General features: G+C 36.7%; 1 protein-coding gene across 1 annotated transcript in view; it reads left to right on the forward strand.

Moving 5' to 3' along the window:
• MALRD1 (MAM and LDL receptor class A domain containing 1) overlaps positions 1–21,870 on the forward strand; it is a 759,741-nt gene that overhangs the window by 124,461 nt on the left and 613,410 nt on the right. The gene's annotated exons all lie outside the window — the stretch shown is intronic.

Raw genomic sequence — 21,870 nt, forward strand, 5'->3', positions numbered from 1 at the left:
TCTCTCTCTCTCTCTCTCTCTCTCTCTCCCCTTCCTCTGCTCTTACTCTCTTTCTCTCTCAAAAAATAAATATTTAAAAAATGTAAAAGAAACCATTGAAGACAATGAAGTCAGGTAAGAGGAAAGGTTATAAGAATATCACTTTCTATTGATCACCTGAAATGAAACTCCAATAGTTTTTAGTCAAGACAGTGGATAGGCGTGGGCATTTTTGTGAGGCCTGGTGGAGCATCCAGTGCAGAATACAGATCAGGTTGATGAGGAAAATCAGGGGCGTTGTTGGGTCTGGTACATTGGCAAGGTAAGTTGTACTCTGACTTATCACCCACTTATACTGAGCATCTACTCTATACCTAGAGATTCACTGAAGTATAACAGGTGATGATTTCCTTCAAGAAGCGTAGTCCATTGGGTAAAAAAAATGCATTGTGTATAATAGTGTTGCATTATAACTAGATGTATAAAGCTCCATTACAACTCTAAGGATTACAGAATACATTCTTTAGATGGTAGAATGTCTCAGCAGAAATTTCTTAAAATGTTTTGTTTTATCTTGCAATATTAGAAGAACTGCCCACTGAAAGTACTGCGGAGAGTAACAGTTGTAAACCTTTCTCTGAATACGTAAAGACTGCTACCAAAGGTACATGGTTTGAGAAGTTTTTCTATATGAACTCCTGTAATCATGAAAATAAATATATGAGGTCACTATTATTAGCCTCATTTTACAGACTTTCTTAACAGTTATTGTCCATTCAGGGGACAGAAACCACACTAGTAATTTGAACAAGGAAAGTGTCATGAAAGAATTATTATGTAACTTAAAAATGTAGTTACCTACAGCAAGAAAAAGAATAATAAAGAAGAAAGGAATGGTGGATGTGAGTCAACTATTATGTCTAGTGCTGAGCCAGAGAATCCAGGAAAGGAATGAATTGGATGAGTGCACTCTCCCAGTATCCCAACAATGACATTAATACTTTATTGGAGAGGGTGTTACTGGGACCCACTGGATATTGCTGGGATATTGTGGGCTAGATTTGGTTAAGAGCTGGTAGGCCAGGGGAGAAATTATCCAACAAGTTGCCTGCAAAACCCACTGAAGGGTGACTGTAAGTGGGTCACTTTAAGTTGCCGGAAATCATGGGGGAAAAACAAAAGCAAACAAACAACCTTCCCCAACATACATGGAACCATACATACCATACTATGCTTTATAATATCCATCCAGTGCTGTCTGCTAACAAAGCCAAACATTATATGAGCGATTCAAAAGAGAAATGTTTACAAAGTTCAAGAGGGCAAGGAAGGGTGGATTTGGAACGGAGACTAATAAATTTATGATGCACATACTTGCCTAATGTTGCCAAGTCTATAAATGGTGGAACTTCCTGGTAAATCTAGGCAGTCAGCTTCCAAACCCCACACTTTAAAAAAATTTTCTTTTAACCTTTATTTTTGATAGGCAGGGAGGGTCAGAGAAAGAGGGAGACACAGAATCTGAAGCAGGCTCCAGGCTCTGAGCTGTCAGTACAGAGCCTGACGCTGGGCTCACACTCATGAACTGTGAGATCACGACCTCAGCCAAAGTTGAATGCTCAACCGACTGAGGCACCCAGGTGCTCCCAAACCCCACACTCTTAAATACACATCATTCAGCCTTTCTGTCCTTCACAGTCATGATTAAAATAAGACTGGTACTTTTTAGAAATGAATGATTGCCCTCATATTTACATTGAACAATCAGAATTATTTTCTTTTAATTTTTTAATGTTTATTTATTTTTTAGAGAGAGAGCAGGTGTAAGCAGGAGAGGGGCAGAGAGAGAGGGAAACCAAAGAATCTGAGGCAGGCTCCAGGCTCTGAGCTGTGAGCACAGAGCCTGACGCAAAGCTCGAACTCACTGACTGCGAAATCATGACCTGAACTGAAGTCAGATGCTTAACTGACTGAGCCACCCATGCTCCCTTGAGCAATAGGAATTATGAAGCAAGTGATAAAGACTTCACTTTTGGAGGTGGTATCACGCGCTCAGGCCTGTAGGATGTCAAATGATCATTTTCCAAAGGTCATTTACCACTGGAATGCTGACTACAACTCTAATGTTCTTTTTTCCCCCTTCAGTTTCATTATGGAATAATTGACATGCATCATTGTATAAGTAAGGTGTAGAGCATGTTGGCTGATTGATTGTCAAACGTTGTGAAATGATTACCACGGTAGGTTCAGCTAACATCCATCTTCTTATACAGATGCAATAAAAAGAAAAAAAGAGAAGAAAGGAAAACCGTTTTCTCTGTGATGAGAAGCCTTCAGATTTACTTTCCTAACAACCTCTCTGTTTATCATACAGTAGTATTAGCTATGGTCATCATTTCATACCTTAGATCCCTAGTAGTTATCTATCTTATAACTTTGTTTTGGATTCTGCATCAAAGTGCTATCATACAGCATTTGTATTTCTCTATCTGACTTATTTCACTTAGCATAATGTCTTCAATGTCTTCTCCATCCACGTTATTGCAAGTGGTAGGATTTCTTTTTTGTTGTTGTTATGAATGAATAATATTCTATTATATATGTATGTATGTGTATATATGTATGTGTATATATATATATGCCACAACTTCTATTTTAAAAAATTTTTCCATATTGGCTGCACCAATTTATATTTCTACCAACAGTGCACAACTTTTCTCCACATTCACTTCATTGTTTGTTCTCTTGTCTTTTTGGTAATAGCCATTTTAACAGGTGCTAAGTAATATTGTGCTTTTAATTTGCATTGCCCTAATTAGTAGGGAAATAGAACACCTTTGTATATCTTCTTTGGAGGAATGTATGTTCATGTTCTTTGTCCATTAAAAATTTTTTTTAACATTCATTTTTGAGAGAGAGCATGAGCAGGGGAGGGGTGGACACACACACACACACACACACACACACACACACACACACAATCCAGAGCAAGCTCCAGACTCTGAGCTGTCAGCACAGAGCCTGACATGGGGCTCAAATTCACAAACTATGAGATCATGACCTGAGCCAAAGTCAGACACCTAACTGACTAAGCCACCCAGGTGCCCCTGTTCTTTGCCCATTTTTTAATCGATATTTGTTTTTTGCCCTTAAGTTCTATGAGTTATTTATATTTTGTATAAAACCCCTTAGGAGATAAACAGTTTACAAATATATTTTTCCCCCATTTTGAAGGTAGTCTTTTCACTTTGTAAATGGTTTTGTTAGGTGTGCAGAATATTTTAAGTTTAATGTAGTCCCACTACATTATTTTTGACTTTGTTGCTGGTGAATAGGGTGTCATATCCGAAAAATTATCACCAAGACCTATGTCAAGAAAATTAAGTTTTATAGTTTATTTTAGGAGTTTCATGGTTTTAGGTCTCAAATATAAGTCTTAGTCCATTTTGAGTTAATTTTTGTGAGTGATGTAAGATAGGAGTCCAAGTTTCATCATTGTACATGTGAATATCCACTTACTCCAGCATCATTTATTGGAGATATTGTCTTTTCTTCATTGGATATTCTTGTCTTCCTTGTCAATGTTAGTTGACTGTCTATGGTTGGGTTGATTTCTGGTTTTTCTATTTGTTTCTTTGTCTGTTTTTATGCCAGTACCATATTATTTTGGTGATTGTAGCTTGAAATCAGGAAGTGTGATGCCTCCTCTTTTGTTCTTCTTTTTCAAGATTGTTTTGCCTATTTAAGTTTTTTTTTTTTTTGCTTTCACTTTAGGGGTATTTTTCCTACTTCTGTAAAAAGAAAAGGCCATAGGAATCTTGATAGCGTTTATATTGAATCTATAGATGGCTTTTGGAAGTATTGACATTTTAGTCCTATTAATTTTTTTCAGTCCACATTTTCATTTACTTACGTCTTCCTCAGTTGCTTTCAGCAGTGTCTTAAAACTTTCAGAGTAGAGATCTTTCAACTTCTCAGTTAAATTTGTTCCTAAGTATTTTGTTTTTGATGCGATTGTAAAATGGGATGTTTCTTTATTTTTCAGAAAATTTGTTGTGATATATAGAAACTGTATTGACTTTTTCTTTTAAGTTTATTTATTTATTTTGAGAGAGAGTAGTGCACAAGTAGGAGAGAGGCAGAGAGAAAGAGAGAGAGAATTCCAAGCAGGCTCTGAGCTGTCAGTGCAGAACTCGATGCAGGGCTGGAACTCAGGAACTGTGAGATCATAACTTGAGCTGAAATCAAGAATCAGATGCTTCACCTACTGAACCACCAACGTGCCCCTCAATTGACTTTTAAAGTATGCTGCTTTATTATCCTGCAACTTTACTGAATTTGTTGTTTGGCCTAACAGGTTTTTAGTTGAGTTTTTAGAATTTTCTCTCTATACAAACATGTCATCTGCATATAGACACCATACATCTTCCTTTTGAATACTGTTGCCTTTTATTTCTTTTTCTTGCCTGATTGTTCTAGCTAGGACTTTTAGTACCATGTTGAATAGGAGTGCTGAGCATGGGTACCTTCACTTGTTCCTAATCTTGGAGGAAGAGATTTCAGCCTTTCACCATTAAAGAAGATATTAGCTGTGGGTTTTTCATGTATGTCTTTTATTATAGTGAGATATGTTACTTCTGTGCCTAATTTGTTAACTGCTTTTATCACGAATGGCTGTTGAATTTTGTCAGATAATTTTTTCTGTGTCTATAGAGGTGATCATATGAGTTCTTTCTTTCTACTAATGTGATATATCACATGGATTCATTTCAATATTTTGAACCATCCTTTCAGGGATAAATTGATCATGGTGGATGATTCTTTTAATAGGCTGCTGAATTAAGTGTACTAGTATTTTGTTGAGAAATTTTGCATATATATTCACCAGGATATTGACCTGTATTTTTTTTTCTTTTTAAATTTTCTGGAAGTTCTTTTCTGATTTTGTTATCAGGATAGTCCTGGCCTCCTAAAATGAGTTTAGAAGTGTTGCCTCATCATTGATTTCATGAAAGAGTTTGAGAAGAAAATGTAAATTCTTTCTTAAATCTTTGATAAAATTCACCACTGAAGCCATTTGGTCCTAGATCTTTCTTCTAGGCATTCTTTTTTCATTCCACAAATATTAATTGAGCACTTTTTATGTGCTATGAATAAGCATTGGACAAAGTGACATAAATTCTTTGTCCTAGTGGAATTTACATTTAAGAAGTGGAATACAGGGGCACCTGGGTGGGTCAGTCTGTTAAGCATCTGACTTCTGCTCAGTTCATGATCTCATAGTTGATGGGTTTGAACCCTTTATAGGGCTCTCTGCTGTCAGTTCTGAGCCTGCTTCAGATCCTCTGTCTCCCTGTCTCTACCCCCCCACTCTCACAAAAATAAATAAACATTAAAAAAAAGTGGAATATAGAAAATAAACAAGAAAAATAAGTAAAATGTTTATGAGGAAAATAAATAGGTAATAGTAATGGGAGATACCCATATGGGGAGAGAGGTTGCAACTTTAAAAAGTATTATTTTTAAAATTCTATAATTAACATACAATGTTATATAAGTTTCAAGTGTACAATGTAGTGATTCAGCAATTCTATGCGTTACTTAGTGATCATCACAACGAATGTTCTCTTCTAGGATTTTTATGGTTTCAAGTCTCCCAGTTAGGTCCTTAATCCATTTTGAGTTTATTTTTTGTGTATGGTATAGGAAAGTTGTCCCATTTAGTTTGTTGGCAGGTAGCTGTCCAGTCTTCTCAGCCCCATTTCCTTAAGAGACTGTCTTATCCCCATTGCATATTCCTGCCTCCTTTGTTGAAGGTGAATCGACCTTATAGCTGTAGATTATTTCTGGGCTCTCTATTCTGATCTTGTGATCTGTGTGTCTGTGTGCCAGCACTATGCTGTTTTGATGACTACAGCTTTGTAGCATAAATTGAAATCTGAGATTTTCCTGTCTCTAGTTTTTTCATTTTCAAGATTGCTTTGGCTATTTGGGGTCTTTTGTAGCTCCATACAAATTTCAGGATGACTTATTCTAGTTCTGTGAAAAATGCTGTTGGTATTTTGATAGAGATTTCATAAATCTGTGGATTTCCTGGGTAGTACCATCACTTTAACAGTATTTATTCTCCTTGAGGGCATTTTTGATGACTGATTCTATCCTCCTACTAAGAAATGGTCTAGTCAGATTTTCTGTTTTTTCCTGATTCCAACTTGGTAATTGGTGTGTTTTAAATAATTCTCTCATTTCTTCTAGGTTGTCCATTTCTTTGGTGTATAGTAGTTTATAGCCGCCACTTTTCATCTTTTGTATTTCTGTGGTATCACCTGTCATGTGCTTTTTACTTTTATGATTTTAGTAATTTGTTTCCTTTCCCTTTTGCCTTACTTAGTGTACCTAAGGATTTGCCAATTATATGTATCTTCAAGAACTAACTCTTAGTTTGATTACTCTTTTCTGTTGTTTCTCTATTCTCTATTTCATTCATGTTTGCTCTAATTTTTATTTCTTTTCTTCTGCTACCTTTGAGCTCAATTCTGCTTTTTCTAGTTCCTTAAGGCATGGAGTTAGGTTACTTATTTAGGATCTTTTTACTTCTTAATGTAGGCTAATTACTATAAACTTCCTTGTTAGAATTGCTTTTATTACATCTATGAGTTCTGGTGTGCTGTATTTTCACTTTTATCTGTTGCAAAACCACCCCCCCCCTTTTTTTTTTTTTGTTTTTTTACATTTCCCCTTTAGCTTTTAGTTTGATCAAATGGGTTTTAGGCCAGTTTTGTTTAATTTACATGTGCTCATGAATTTTCCAGTTTTCCTGCTAGTGTTGATTTCTAGTTTCGTGCCATTGAGGTCAGAGAAGATATTTGGTGTGATCTCAGTCTTCCTGGGTTTGCCAAGACTTGTTTTGTGGCACAACATGTGGTCTGTCTTAAAAAGTATTCCCTGTGTGCTTGAGAAAAATATCTGTTCTTGCTGTTGTTGATGAGAATGTTCTGAGTATGTGTCAGTTTGATTTGGTCTGTAGTGTTTTCAGATCTGCTATTTCCCAGTTGGTTCTCTGGATGATCTGTCCTCCATCATACGGTTTATTTTCCCTTTTCGCTTTGTCACTTTTTGCCTTGTATATTCAGGTGTTCCAATGTAGAGCACAACATATTTATAATTGTTGTGGCTTATTAATGTATTGACCCCTTTATCATTATGTAAGAACATTCTGTGTCTATTGTATTATTTTTAGTTTAGAGTTTATTTTATCTGGTATAAGTAAAAGCTACTCTGCTGGGCTTTTTTGGTTACCATTTGCTGGAAATGTCTTATTTCATCCCTCCACGCTCAGTCTGTGTGTCTTTGAGGGTAAAGTCAGTCTTTTTTTAGGCAGCATCGTGTTGGGTCTTGTTTTTTAATCCATTCATCCATTTTGTGGTATTTAATTGGAAAAATCTGTTTACGACTAAAGTATTTATAGGTAAGGACTTAATGGTGCCATTTTGTTCATTTTCTGGTTGTTTTGTAGGTCCATTATTTCTTATTTAAATCTGCTACTGTTTTGTGTGTGTTTTGATGCCCATTGGTATCAGTATGCATTGAGTTCCTACCATGTCTCATGTAATTACTATGGGATTTTCCCTGTAGTTCCCATGAGGCTTACATAAAATATATAATATACCTCATTTAAAAAATGTGTATTTATTTATTTTAAGAGAGAGTGAGCATGAACAGGGGAGGGGCAGAGAGAGAGAGAGAGAGAGAGAGAGAGTAAGAGAGAGAGAGAAGGAAAGAGAGAATCTCCGGCAGGTTCCTTGCTATCAGGGCAGAGCCCAAATTGGGGCTCTAACTCAAAAATCATGAGATTATGACCTGAGCTGAATTCAAGAGCTGAATGATTAACTGACTGAGCCACCCAGGCATCCCTAACACCTCATTTTAAAATGGTAACAACTTCTGGGAAAATGGGTGATGGGCATGGAGGAGGGCACTTGTGGGGATGAGCACTGGGTGTTATATGGAAACCAACTTGATAATAAACTATACAAGAAAAAAAATGGTAACAACTTCAATAAAATTTATAAACTTTACACTTTTACTCCCTCTCTTCCATTTTGGATACTGCTGATATACTGTACATATTTTTACATTGTATAGTTAGGAACAGATTATAGTTATGGTTATTTTTACTACAGTTTTAAACTTAAGCTAGAATTTTAAGTGAATTCACCACCGCTGTTACCATATTGCAAACTCTCGATGACTGTATATTTGCTATTACCAGTGAGATTAGCACTGTCTTTCTCTAAAGCTTTATGATGTTAATTGCTGTTCTTTTACTCAGTCAACTTCCTTTGGCATTTCTGGCAAGGTAAAATATATGTGTGGAAGATCCCCAGTGTTTGAGCCCACAGTTTCTCTGCAGTCTGGGTGCAGGTGTGAGACCAGACTCCCACAAAGCACCTCCAGTACTGAGTTGAGGAGTTAGTTGTTCCACCTGGGCTCTCTTTTTGAGGAACCAGAGGCTCATGGGGGGCTTTCGGATGGATGGTGCAGTGCTGGCTTAGGGGTAAGGGGAGCGGTATGGTCAGTACTGGCTTTCCCTCTTCCTTGCAGTCTGTCTTGGTCCCTGAGGGGCAGGGAGTGCTTCAGCCTCACTCCCTTGTTCTATGATTCTCTCAGCGGTGTTTCATTCTTTATTTCTTGTTAAGTTTATTTGTTTGAGAGCGAGAGCGAGAGCGAGAGAGAGAGAGAGAGAGAGAGAGAGGGTGGCCACGTGAGCAGGACAGGGAGGGAGAGGACCCCAAGCAGACTCCCTTCTGAGCCACCCAGGCACCCCCTTGAATAGATGGTAGTTGCAATTCTTACGAAGGGAGTGAAGTAAGGAATAACCTATGTTGCCATCTTGATGATTCATTCCTTGTTTTTTTTTTAATAAAAATAATACTTTATCCTTTAGTAATTATTTGTTTAATCACATTACATTTCATAAGATCGTTTTATAGACAGGAAAAGAGGATAGGACACCACAGTTTGGCAATGGCCCCGTGGTCCTAGTGAATTGAGTTAAAAAATTAGTAAATGAACTCCAGATTTCTAGCATCTTTATTTTCATTTCTTTGCCTGCCTTGTTTTTACACAGTTAAGTTTTTACACTGTGAATCTGTTTGTTTATGGAAATTCTTTTTCTTTACCTCCATTTATTTGAATCTGTGCATTAAAAATTCTGGTGCTGAGTTGAGATGATGTAAAGATACTAAAAAATTTAGGGGAGTAAGAGTGGGGAGGAGTCTAATGTTTTTGCAGCAAAGGGAGAGAAGGAAGCCCCGGGATTTTAGGCGGAGAGACTGGCACTGGAAGGACTAGCTATCAGTTTCTCCAGAGAGAACTCAATTGCTTAACAAAACAGGCCTTTCCTGTGAGCAGAAAAATATAATACTACCCTCGGGATTTCCCTTCCTCAACATAAATCCTCCTTAAAAGGAATATTGGTATTCTAGAATTTCAGATACTTAATATTTTAATGCAATTTATTCTAATTTTCTTATTTTCATAAGCATCTCTAAGGTAATTTGATTTTTCTTTTCTTTTTTTTCTTTTAGATGAGACAGACTCATTATGACTTACTTCAAAAGGGTCATTAAACTTGAATGAATTTAGGTTTTTGGTGCCTTCAAAAACTCTTTAAACTTTTTAGAAAAAAGTACCAAATATAGGTTTTAACTCAATTTTGATAAGGGAACAAAGCTAGTGTTCTTTTATTTTTTTAAGGTTAGGAATGTGTAGAAATTATGGCATTTTGCAGATTATTGATAATCTTGGAGCATTTAATGGAATGTCTCCTTGTTTATATTATAATATTAAATTACAAGTCTGTGATTACAACATAAGTACGCTTTATGAAGTCTGTCTTTCTCCTGCCTGCCTGCCCCCTCCCCCTTTTTGGCTTAGGGGTTAAAAAACAGTCACACTAGCAAAATTGGAAGTATTCTAGTTTCTCTATGTTTGAAGAGCATTTTGAAACTTGTTTTTCCTTCTCTCATGGTCACAAAGATACTCTTCAGAAGTTTCTATTTTTGTGAACAAATGTTAGCTTTTCCGAAGACTAACATAGGTAATGTTACTTTGCACAGAACGTGCTTTAGTTCCGGAAAGTAATGTATAGACTGGAAAATGAAGGTCTCCTGTGTCGAGCATCAGCAGCACGATTTCTCAAGTCCACGTTGGATCCACAGGACATATATATTTTGTTCCAATCTACATTATGTAACATAAATGAGAAAGCCAAAAGTTTTACACAACTCCGTACGTAGTAAAGACATTTTAATATCCCCAAACAATATTTTGGAGCACTGTTAGTTTGTTTTTGCTTACAAACTGTCTTATCATGTGCGATGTTTTGGTTTGGTTTGGTTTTCAAAGATCTAAACCATTTCTCGTTTTCTGCTTTCTGCTCACCGGAAAACCACCTAAGTTGATACTTCGTATTTGAATTCAGTAGAGGCTAAGCAAAGATACGTTGAGCAGCAGAGGAAAAAGGAACGATTTATGATTTTTCTGATTTAATTTTTTTCATACTTAAATACTGGTTCTATATTTTCCCCAAACTACTAATTCGGTTAAATATGGAAATGTTGGCTGGCGCCTCTGCAGCTGAGATGTAAAATAGAGCCGTAATGAGTTTCTGTGTGGCTGTTTGGGAAGCCAGCTCCGTCTGTGTGCAGTAATCCGTTACACTCCAATAGTAACTGCTGTATTGTGCTTTGAGATTTAGGAATTTCTTTTATCTCATACATGCATTGGAAGAAAGCCTGAATTACGCATAGCTATGTTTCTTTTGCTGTGTATTTATTGAGTGTGTGTGTGCGCGCGCGCGCATCTAATTAGGGCTGTGCTTTTTCTGCATATATTCTGAATAAATGTTTTGAAAAGGTGTTTTTTGGTGAGATTTGACAAATTTAAACTTATTGAATTAAAGGCTTTCTAAAATACACCCCTCTGTATAACTACAAACTGCCTTTTGGTTTAATAGAAGATAGAAATGAAGCTACTATTTTCTCTTTTCCAGTTTAGCTCTTTTGCGTAGGCCTAGCTACAAAATATACCTAAATTTGCTAATTATTGAACATCTGATTTTTTAATTAAGTGTATATTCGTAAATAAATCCTTGTAGAAAAAAAGGATATCTAGTTATTTTTTTCTTGGTAAACAGGATTTTTCATTGTTTTATTCATATTGTCCTCAAATTATAATGTGGACACTGTTTTGCAGTCAACAAACACAGTTCCCCAGACAGAGGTGATTGTAAAAGACTGGAATTAGAAATGATTGAGGTAAAGGCTGATCACTGCTGTGACATAAAAGCAAGAAATGGAGAAAAAGGTCCATTCATTCTCGTTTATGGAGCCACTGATCACTGGAGGGGTGGTGCGGGGAGGGGGTGGAGTATTTCTGTAGACAAGTAAAATCTGGGAAATAACCCATGATTTTTGAACAATCTTTGCTGCAGACAATTATGATGTTAGAATAGAGAAATTCAGGACAGCAGAGTTAAAATAATTAAAGAATTATTAAAGTACATGATAAAGAGTTGAGACAAAAAATAAAGGATTATTCTTTCTCACTTGAAAATTCTATTGAAAATAAAATCTGTATTTAATAAGAAAGTATTTTTCTATGATTATTTAAGATTAAATTTCAATAAATTATTAGGGATGTCTATGAAGAGAGTAGATTTTTTTTCTCTCATTACTTTGAGCTCCTTTGGATTTTATTTTTCTGCAAGATCATTGTTCTTCACTCTGAAAATTATAAGTTAGAACTATAATTGGCGTTTTTTTGCTTGTATGTCAAAACTTCTTGAGTCCTTTTCTCCCCTAAGTATTGCTCTTGTCCATTTTATTTCTATTTTCATACTAGCGATGTGTGTGATGAGAAATCTAAAAGTGGATAATGATCCTCCCCTCTTCAACACCAAGTTATCTTAGCAATCCATGTCTCCTTACCTGCTAGAACTTTATCACTATAGACAGTGAAGGTTACATTTCCTTGCATTTGCTTGCAGTGTTGACATAACCCTCTCTCTTGGGATAGAGATTTAAAGACACTTGACATCTTTACCTGGGATATGGAGTTAAAGTTGCCTAAAGATACCACATGATGATAATATAAATACTAACACAGTTATAAAGCCCTTACCTTGTACCTGACATTGTTTGAAATATATTTATATGTATTAATTAACTTACAGTTAAGAAAAGTAAGGCATAAAGAGAATGAATGTCATGGGACTCTTTACATAGCTACTTCAGGGTAGAGGGGGGAGTGTAAAATGGATCTCATTGTTACCTCCATTTCACTAAATCTTCCAGGACAATTAGATTTGTATGGTTCACAAACAGTGTAAACTTCTTCACATCTATGGACATTTACTTTAATTAATTAATTAATTGATTTTGCTACTTTCTCTGCCATACACATTTTTTATTTCTGATTTAACTAACAAAACTAATTTGTGTTAATAAATGTTATCATACATACACATTCTTGAAATAAACTTAAAGGCCATTTAACTAGGAAAGTGAGAGACTAGTATTTACCTTTCTCCCTCCCTTCTATCATTCCCCTTCTCTTGCCTTCATCTTAAGAAGGAAATCTAACCCTTCAAGTGAGCCCCTCAAGATCCTATTTATCTATTTGCTTTTATTTTTATTTTTTAAAGGTATAAGTTATTGTCAAATTGGCTAACATACAATGTGCACAGTACAGTGTGCTCTTGTTTTGGGGGTAGATTACCATGATTCATCACTTACAGTGTTGTATCCCAACAAGTGCCCTCCTCAGTGCCCATCATCCATTTTGCCCACCCCCTCATCCACCCTCAGTTTGTTCTCTGTATTTAAGAATCTCTTATGGTTTGCCTTCCTTCATCTATAACTTTTTTTCTTCCCCTTCCCTGCCCCCATGGTCTTCTGTTCAGTTTCTCAAGACCACATATGAATGAAAACATACGACATCCGTCTTTCTCTGACTGACTTATTTCACTCAGCATAATACCTTCCAGTTCCATCCATGTTGCTGCAAATGGCAGGATTTCATTCTTTCTCATTGCCAAGTAGTATTCCTTTGTATATATAAACCACATCTTCTTTATCCATTCATCAGTTAATAGACATTTAGGCTCTTTCCATAATTGGGCTATTGTTGATAGTGCTGCTATAAACATTGGGGTTGATTGTCCCTATGAATCAGCACTCCTGTACCCTTTGGATAAATTTGTAGTAGTGCTGTTGCTGGGTAGTAGGGTAGTTCTATGTTTAATTTTTTTGAGGAACCTCTACACTGTTTTCCAGAGAGGTTGTACCAGTGTGCATTTCCACCAACACTGCAAAAGGGTTTCCATTTCTTCTTCGCACCTATGGGCTTTTAAAAGGAAGGCTTCTAAATAGGTTAATATATCTTAATTTCCACTGGCTGTATTTCAAGAACGTTTGAACATTTCTGTCAGTTTGCTAGGTTTGTAGTGGACACAGAAAGGAGTTTTTCCCTTAGGGAAGAAGAATCTAGTGAGAGAACCTAAACGCATGTGCATAAAAGAAGCCATAACAATCTATTACCCTTCAAATATAATTGTTAATAATAATAATACATTTTTTAATATCTGCTAAAAGAAATTGTGTAGAGTTTGGAAAGATGTAAAGATAAAAAATATACACAAAAATGTAATGAATAGGAAAAGTTGGTTTTGTTCCATTGACAATAAAAGGTGGTCTGGGATAGGAATCTTTAAGAGTCTAAAGTAAGGATCACAAGAGGGGTATTAATGAAAAGTCTGGGAATAAAGACATTTTTGGACATTATTTGGAAATTCCCTAAGGCACAGAGGAGTTGGCTAGGAGCATGGTCTGCAGTTGGAGAATTGAGTTGTTGCCAAAATGAAAGTGAGACATATTGGCTAGAGAAAGTATCCCTGGGAAGTTAATTTTACATCACTGTGGTAGAGGAGTGAGTACTTGGGGAGGGTGCCTGGAGAGATAGGATAATAATTGGAAGGTGTTATGAAACTCTTGTTCTCAGGGTCACTTCATTCAATAAATATTTATCAAGCACTATACTTGGGTCTATAACTGTTTACAGAGTGAACAAGACATATGTTGTTTCTAACTTTATCACAGAGATCGCAGTCTATACCAATACATATGTAACACTAATTTTGATGCACAGTATGTAAGATTATAGCGTGGCCTGTGAAAGTTACAGATTACTCTATGATTAGCACTAGGGTGGAGATAGCATGCTTTAAAAATGCATTAGTTTCTTCTTTCTTTTTTTAAGTATGACTTTTAAAAATATTTATTTATTTTGAGAGACAGAGAATGAGTGGGGCAGGCAGAGAGGGAAAGAGAGAATCCCAAGTAGGCTCTGCACCTGTCAGCGCAGAGCCCAACACAGGGCTCCACCTCACAAATTGTGAGATCATGACCTGAGCCGAAACCAAGAGTCAGATGCTTAACTGACTGAACCACCCAAGCACCCCTAATTAAGACTTTTTTGGAGCAGTTTTAGGTTCATAGAAAAACTGAGGGCAAGGTACAGGGATTTCCTATAGAGCCCCTGTCCTGACACATGCAGAACTCCCCTGTTACCAACACCCTCAACCTGAGAGGGGCATTTGTCACAACTGATGAGTCTTCTTTGTCACATCATGGTCATCCAAAGTGCATTGCATACCTCAAGGTTCACTCTTGGTGGTGTACATTCTGTGGCTTTGGACAAATATACAGCAACATGTATATACAGAGTATTTTTCCCTCCCTAAAGGTCCTCCATGCTCTGCCTGTTCATCCCCGCCCTGCCCCCAGACATTGGCAACACGGATCTTTTTATTGCGTACATACTCTCTATTGCCTGTTCTAGAATATATGAATATAATTGGAATCACACCATATATAGTATCTTCAGGTTTTTTTCCATTTAGTAATATGCATTTAAGTTTCTTTCATGTTTTTTTATGGCTCACAAGTGCATTGCTTTATAGCGCTGAATAATAATACATTGTTCAATATTCCAAATAAATAAAACTGCTATAAACATCCATGTGCATTTTTGTGTGGACAAAGGTTTTTCATTCTTTTGAGTAAATTCCAATGAGCATGATTGCTGGATCATATTTTAAGTATGAATTTAGTTTTTATTAAAAAACTGCCAAAATGTCTTCCAAAATTTTTCTGCCATTTTGTATTCTCACCAGCAATGAATCAGAGTTCCTATTACTCTGCTTCCTCACCATCATGTAGTGGTGTCAGTGTTCCAGATTTTAGCCATTCTAATCAATGGTTAGTGGTATCTTGGCTTAATTTGCATTTCCTAGATGACAGTGATGTGGAACATCATTTCATATGCTTATTTGCCATCTGTATATCTCTTTTGGTGAAGTGTTTAGATCTTTGGCCCATTTTTAAAAATTAAATAGTTTGGTTTTGTATATTTTGTATAACAGTTCTGTATCCCATGGGTCTTTTGTAAATATTTACTCCCCATCTGTACCTTGTCTTCTTATTCTTTTGACAATGTCTTTTGCAGAGCAGAAGATATTAGTTTTATTAAAGTCCAGTATCTCAGTTATTTCTTTCATGGGTTGTGCTTTGGTGTTGTATCTAAATAATCATTGTCTTACTGAAGGTCATCTACATTTTCTCCCATGTTCTCTTCCAGAAGTATCATAGTTTTGCATTTTATATTTAGAACTGTGATCTATTTCAAGTTCATATTTGGGAAGAGCGGGAAGTGTGTGTCCACACTCAGTTTTTTGCATGTGATATCCAGTTGGTTATTATCATTGGTTGAAAATACTTTCTTTCAATGTATGGTCTAGTCCTTTGTAAAGATCAGTTGTGACTATATTTGAGTCTCATTATCTTTTAAAAGATTGGTGATAGAATATAATTGAATGGCTAAGTGAACATAAATGGGGGGGTTCTAAACCGAAGTAATGGTCTGTGGTATGGCATTGAAATGAGTGAGGAGGAAAGTAATCTTGATTTATTAAGGAAACTGTGAAAATAGGTAGTTTGAGCATAAATGCAAGAGAAGAACAGAGATTGTTGAATATTAGCTTAACCATAGTTAGGATTATTATTCTTAAATAATAGGAAGGCCATTTGAGGGTTTTTATTCAGTTGCATGATCAAGTTTGAATTTTATAGGTCTTTAAATGTTTATAGTCTGGCTGCTGTGTGTAGCAGTAGAATGAATTAAAGGGGAGAATATGGAAATAATGGTTTCAGTTGGGAGGATTTTAAAGGAAAGGTAAGAGATTATCATGAATAGAAGTGACATGTAGAGATATGTCATAATAAAAATTTATTAAGTAGAATAAAGAAACAGTTCACTGAATTTTGGGAGAAAGGGAAAAGGGATGTTTTAAGTAATACCCCTTAGTTTTTGTCTTGAATTATAAGATGTAGAGTGAGTGAAAGAGGGGGAGCAGGATTTAGGGAGGACATCATTAATTTCTATTGTTAACAGTTCTAGCAAGAGACCACTGCATTAGAAACATAATTTTTGGATTTATTGACAAAGTAATTGAAGCTTTGATATTGTGCTGGGTTTACTTGGGAGAGAGTATTGAGTAAGGTCTCGTGTTTTTAACCGCAATGTTGGCATGGTGGTGCCACTTGAAGTCTTCCATTCTGGCTGAAGTATGAAAGATGAAGTATCCTCTCTACAAAGGAGAATGATAATTAAGGTAAATATAAAAAAGTAGAAAGGGTCAAATACCAAACCCTAAGGAGAAGCTCACAATTAGGGAAATGTGAAGAAAGATAAACCTTTGAAAAAATTAGAAATGAATGGACTCAAGTAGGGTTGTATTTGAGGTACCAACTAAATAGTCTAATTCTTTGATAAAACCAAGAATTTGGGGGAAAATGAGAAAGGAAAAAAAATTCATACTGGAAAAAGGGAAGTCATTAGTGCTCATAACAATGATGTATTGCATGCCTGCTATATGCCAGGCACAATCTGAGATCCCGTAGGAAGCAAAGAGGCAGACACCCCCCTGCTCTTAGAGCTTGCATCCTAATTGGGGAAATATCAAAACTGTAATAAATGAGTAAATGACATTATTTTTGAAGGGCAAATATGCCAAAGAGAAAAACAAGACAGGGTAAGAGTAATAGGGAAATGATGTGGTCCTTGGCAGAAGAGTTTTGGATTTTAAATAGGGTGGTTATAGTAAGTCTCAATGACAAAGTAATTTAAAACAAAGACTAGGAAAGTAAAGAAAATAAACCCTGAGGGTATTTTAGGTAAAAGTGTTGCAGCACAAAGAAGGAATTGAGACAAAAGCATACTTGGTGAGTTTGAGCAACAGCAAGGGGGATCAATGTGACTGGAAGAGAGTGTTTATGGGGAGAAAAGTGGAATATGAGGTCAAAGGAATAAGCAGGCCATCTAGAGCTGTGGCTCTCAATCTTGGCTCCTTTTGAAAAGCTACCTGTGGAAAACTTCTAAATCTCTGGTTGCCATAACCAAGGAAATTACAACGACCAGGAGGTGGTTCCCAGCACTTTTAAAGCTCCCCATGTGATTTTAATATGCAGCCAAGGGGGCTCCTAGGGGCTCAGTTGGTTAAGCTTCTGACTTTTGATCTCAGTTCAGGTCTTGATCTCAGGGTCATGAGTTCAAGCCCCATGTTGGGCTCCATGCTGGGCATGGAGCCTATTTAAAAAAAGGAAACAGCAACCAAGGTTCACAGTCATTCACCTAAGGCCTTACAGGCCATGGTAAGGGCATTCGCTGGCTTTTAAATGAATGAGATGGGGAGGTACTGGGTCATTTTGAACAGAGGGCTTATTTACAGGATCTAACTTAACAGAATTACTGTGCTTGCTGTAGGGGAAACAGACAGGAGGGTATTAATGTCCATCAAAGACCACCAATAAAATACCTTGTAACAAAGTTGGATTTTTTGATACGTGGTAAACAAGGAAAATGGCTTACCTTGGGGACCTGTGGATCACTCAGCAAGAAAGCGTTGGGAGGAATTTGTTATAGCATTTGGGCTTTTGTTGCATGATTTCTGGGAGGATACAAGAAAGCTGGAATTCACTGTGGATTGGGTGTTCACAAAAACAGGATAATTCTATGATTGTGTATCTAAATAAATTGTATATGGAAAGTGAGAGAAATGAAACTAACATACGAGTTGGTAAAGATGCAATAGTTACTCATGTTAGCTGGGGGAGTGGGATAGTTGCACAATTTTTGAGTTTGCATAGTGACCTTTTGGCTGTGCTCCGATATAATTATACAGTGGTCCTCTTTTTGTCTTGTTTTTTTCCTCCCTCATTCTACACAATGTCCCTGAGGTTCCTGATACATGAAAATCATTATGTTCAACAGAAGAGCATGGTAGCTCTGTTGTTATTGCCAGGCCAGCCTCTGGTAACACCAAGATCTAGCTGATATGCCAGAAAAGCTGCCAACTAATGACTACCGGGGCGGGAGGGGTGGGGGCAAGATTAGAAGCAGGAAGACCAAATAGGAGGATATTCTAAAAATGAAGAAAGATATGATGGTGACCTGAAATAGCATGGTGCAGTGGAGGTGGTGGGAAATGGGAAGATTCTGGATGGATTCTGAAATAGAAGAGAAAGGATTGGATGTGGGGGAAGAGCAAAAGAGTGAGGTTAAGGTGTCCAACCAACGTCTTTCCTGTCAAAACTTAGAAGGGTGATATTGTCATTTCTGACTTGGGAAAACTACAAGAAAATCTAGTTTGAAGGAAGAGCTCATGAGCTTTATCCTGGGTGTATTACATGTGAGATGTCAATTAGATACTCAAGTGAAGATGTCTAATAAAGAATTAGATATATGACTCTCCCTTAGTTCAAGGGAGAAGTTCAGGCTGGAGATATAAATTGGTGAGACATCATCATATAGATGGAATTTTAGTCATGATGCTGGAATAGTTCTCTAACGTAACGAATATAAAAGATCTAAAGGTCTAGAAGCAAGGGTAAGAGGAAGAACCAGCAGAGAAGAGGAAGAAGGTAACCACTAGGGAAGAAGGAGGGAAAATCAGAGAATTCACAGTCTTAGAAGCCAAGTATGCAGTGTTTGAAGAAGTTGGAAAACATGGTTAACTGTCACATATTGCTGATCAAGATGGGGACTGAGAATTGACTTTGGATATAATATGATGTGGTAGTTGTGGATCTTGATAAGAGGAGTATAGCCTGATTGGAAGGGGCTCAAGAGAAAACTGGAGAAGAGAAAAACTTTTATCAACTTCTTTCTGAAAGTGGATGGGCCTTGAGGGTGTCATGCTAAGCAAAATAAGCCAGGCAGAGAAGGACAGAAACCATATGTTTGCACTCATAGGTCTAACAGGAGAACAGGAGAAACCTAATGGAGGACCAGGGGGAGGGGAAGAGGGAAACAGAGTTGGGGAGAGAGAGGGATGCAAAACTTGAGAGACTATTGAATGCTGAAAATGAACTGAGGGTTGAAGGGAAAGGGGGAGGGGGGAAAAGAGGTTGTAGTGATGGAGGAGGGCATTTGTCGGGAAGAGCCCTGGGTGTTATATGGAAACCAATTTGACAATAAAATATTTAAATAAAATAAAATAAAAAGAAAGGAAAATTGAGAAATAAGCCTGGTAGCTATTACAATGAAATGGGGTCAAGGGAGTTTAAGAGCATGTTTCTATGGGCTTCTGGGGAAGATGAAAGTAGAGAATGATAGTTTGCAATATAAGAGAATGGGGGATTTTCTGGAGAGATGCAGTTGGGTAGCCAAGAGAGAATGTCATCTAGTGCACAAGCAGAAATTGGCCTCCGTCAGGAACCCAAACAGTTTATCTGTGGTAACAGGAAAGATGGAGCGTATAAGGATAGATACTAGAAGGTGGGGAGGAGTGGTGATGATAATTGTGGAAATTTCGCTTTGGAAACTGGGAATAATGAGAAAGTAGAAGCTTCTTGGGTAATACTAGAGACTCTGATAATAAAAAAAAAAAAAAAGAAGAAGAGCATGTTTTTTCACTCACTGGATTAATGACTCCCAATTTGGAATTATAAGCTTCTAGGGTCCTTCAGGAAAAAGGAGTCAATAGGCTACTGCAAATATTTCAAAAAAGGTACATGAAAATTGTGCACTTATTTATATATTTTTTTAGTTTTATTGAGAAATAGTTCACATACATCACTGTCTGAGGCTTAAGGTACACATCACAGTGTTTTCCTCTCCTTAGCTTTCCTTGTCGTAAGAATACAGTATATAATACAAAGTATGTATTAATTGACTGTTTATGTTATTGGTAAGGCTTCCAGTCAGTGGTAGGTGATTAGGTTTTTGGAGACCCGAAACGTATATGCAGATTTTCAGCAGTGTGGGGGGGGTCAGCACCTCTAACCCCTGTTTTGTTCAGGGACAACTATATATACCACAAGTTCTCTATCCATTCATCCACTGGTGGACACTTAGGTGGCTTTTCTGTTTTGACTATCATAAACAATGCTGCTATTTATAGGGAAGTGCATTTATCTTTTCTAGTTAGTGTTGTCAGTTCCTTTGGATATATTCCCAGAAATGGAATTGCTGGATTGAATCTAGTTCTATTTTTAATTCTTTTGAGGAAGTTTCATTCTGTTTTCCACAGTGGCTGCGCCAATTTACAATCCTGCCGACAGTGCACAAGGGTTCTCTTCTCTCTACATCCACACCCCCATTTGTCATCTTTTGTCTTTTTAATGATGGCCATTCTAACAGGTGTGGGATGATGTCTCATTGTGGTTTTAATTTGCATTTCCCTAAAGACTAGGGGTCTTGAACATCTTTTCATGTATCTATCGGCCATTTGTATATCTTTTTTTTTTTTTTTTTTGAAAATATCTATTAGGTTTTTTGCCCATGTTTAATTCGGGGTTGTTTGTTTATCTGCTGTTGAGTTACATGCATTATTTATGTGGTTTGGATAAATCCCTATCAGATGTATGGTTTGTAAATATTGTCCCCCATTCTGTAGGTTTTCTTTTAACTTTGTTGAGGGCTTTCTCAGGTGTGCAGAGCTTTTTAGTTTGATATAGTCCTACTTATTTTTTGCTTATCCTTTAAGTGTGATTTCTAAAATATCCTCAAGACCAATGTCAAGGACCTTTCTTTCCTCTGTTTTTCTTCTGGGAGTTTTATGGTTTCAGATCTCACATTTAAGCCTTTAATGTTGAGTTAATTTTTGTGAAGGGTGTAAGATACGGGTTCAGTGTCATTCTTTTATGCGTAATAACCAATTGCCTCACCATTATTTGTTGAAGAGACAGTTCTTTATTTGTGCATCCTTGGCTTCCTTGTCAAATATTAGTTGGCCATGTATCCTTGGGTTTATTTCCAGACTCCTTATTCCGTTGGCCTCTTTGTCTAGCCAATACATACTGTTTGGTAACGACGGCTTTATATTATATCTTAAAATCAGGAAGTATGATGCCTGCCGCTTTGTTCTTTCTCAGGATTTCTTTGCTTACTGGGGATCTTTATGGGTTCCATGTAAGCTTTAGGACTGTTTTTTCCTACTTTTGTAAAAAAAAAAAAAAAGTCCCCTGGAATCTTAATAGGGATTACATTGAATCTATAGATGGCATTTGGTGGTATCGACATTTTAATAACATTCTTCCAATCCACAGACCTGGGATACCTTTCCATTTATTTGTGTCTTCTTCAATCGCTTACATCATAGTCTCAGTTTTATGGGTAGAGATTTTTCACTTCCTTAAATATATTTTTTAATGCATTTGTGAGATTAATTTTCTATATCCTTTTCAGAAAATTTGTTGTTAGAGTATAAAAACTCTGTTGATGTTTGCATGTTAAATTTGTATCCTGCCACATTACTGAGTTTGTTAA

The sequence above is a fragment of the Suricata suricatta genome, chromosome 10 (genome assembly GCF_006229205.1).
Source record: "Suricata suricatta isolate VVHF042 chromosome 10, meerkat_22Aug2017_6uvM2_HiC, whole genome shotgun sequence".
Classification (NCBI taxonomy): domain Eukaryota; kingdom Metazoa; phylum Chordata; class Mammalia; order Carnivora; family Herpestidae; genus Suricata; species Suricata suricatta.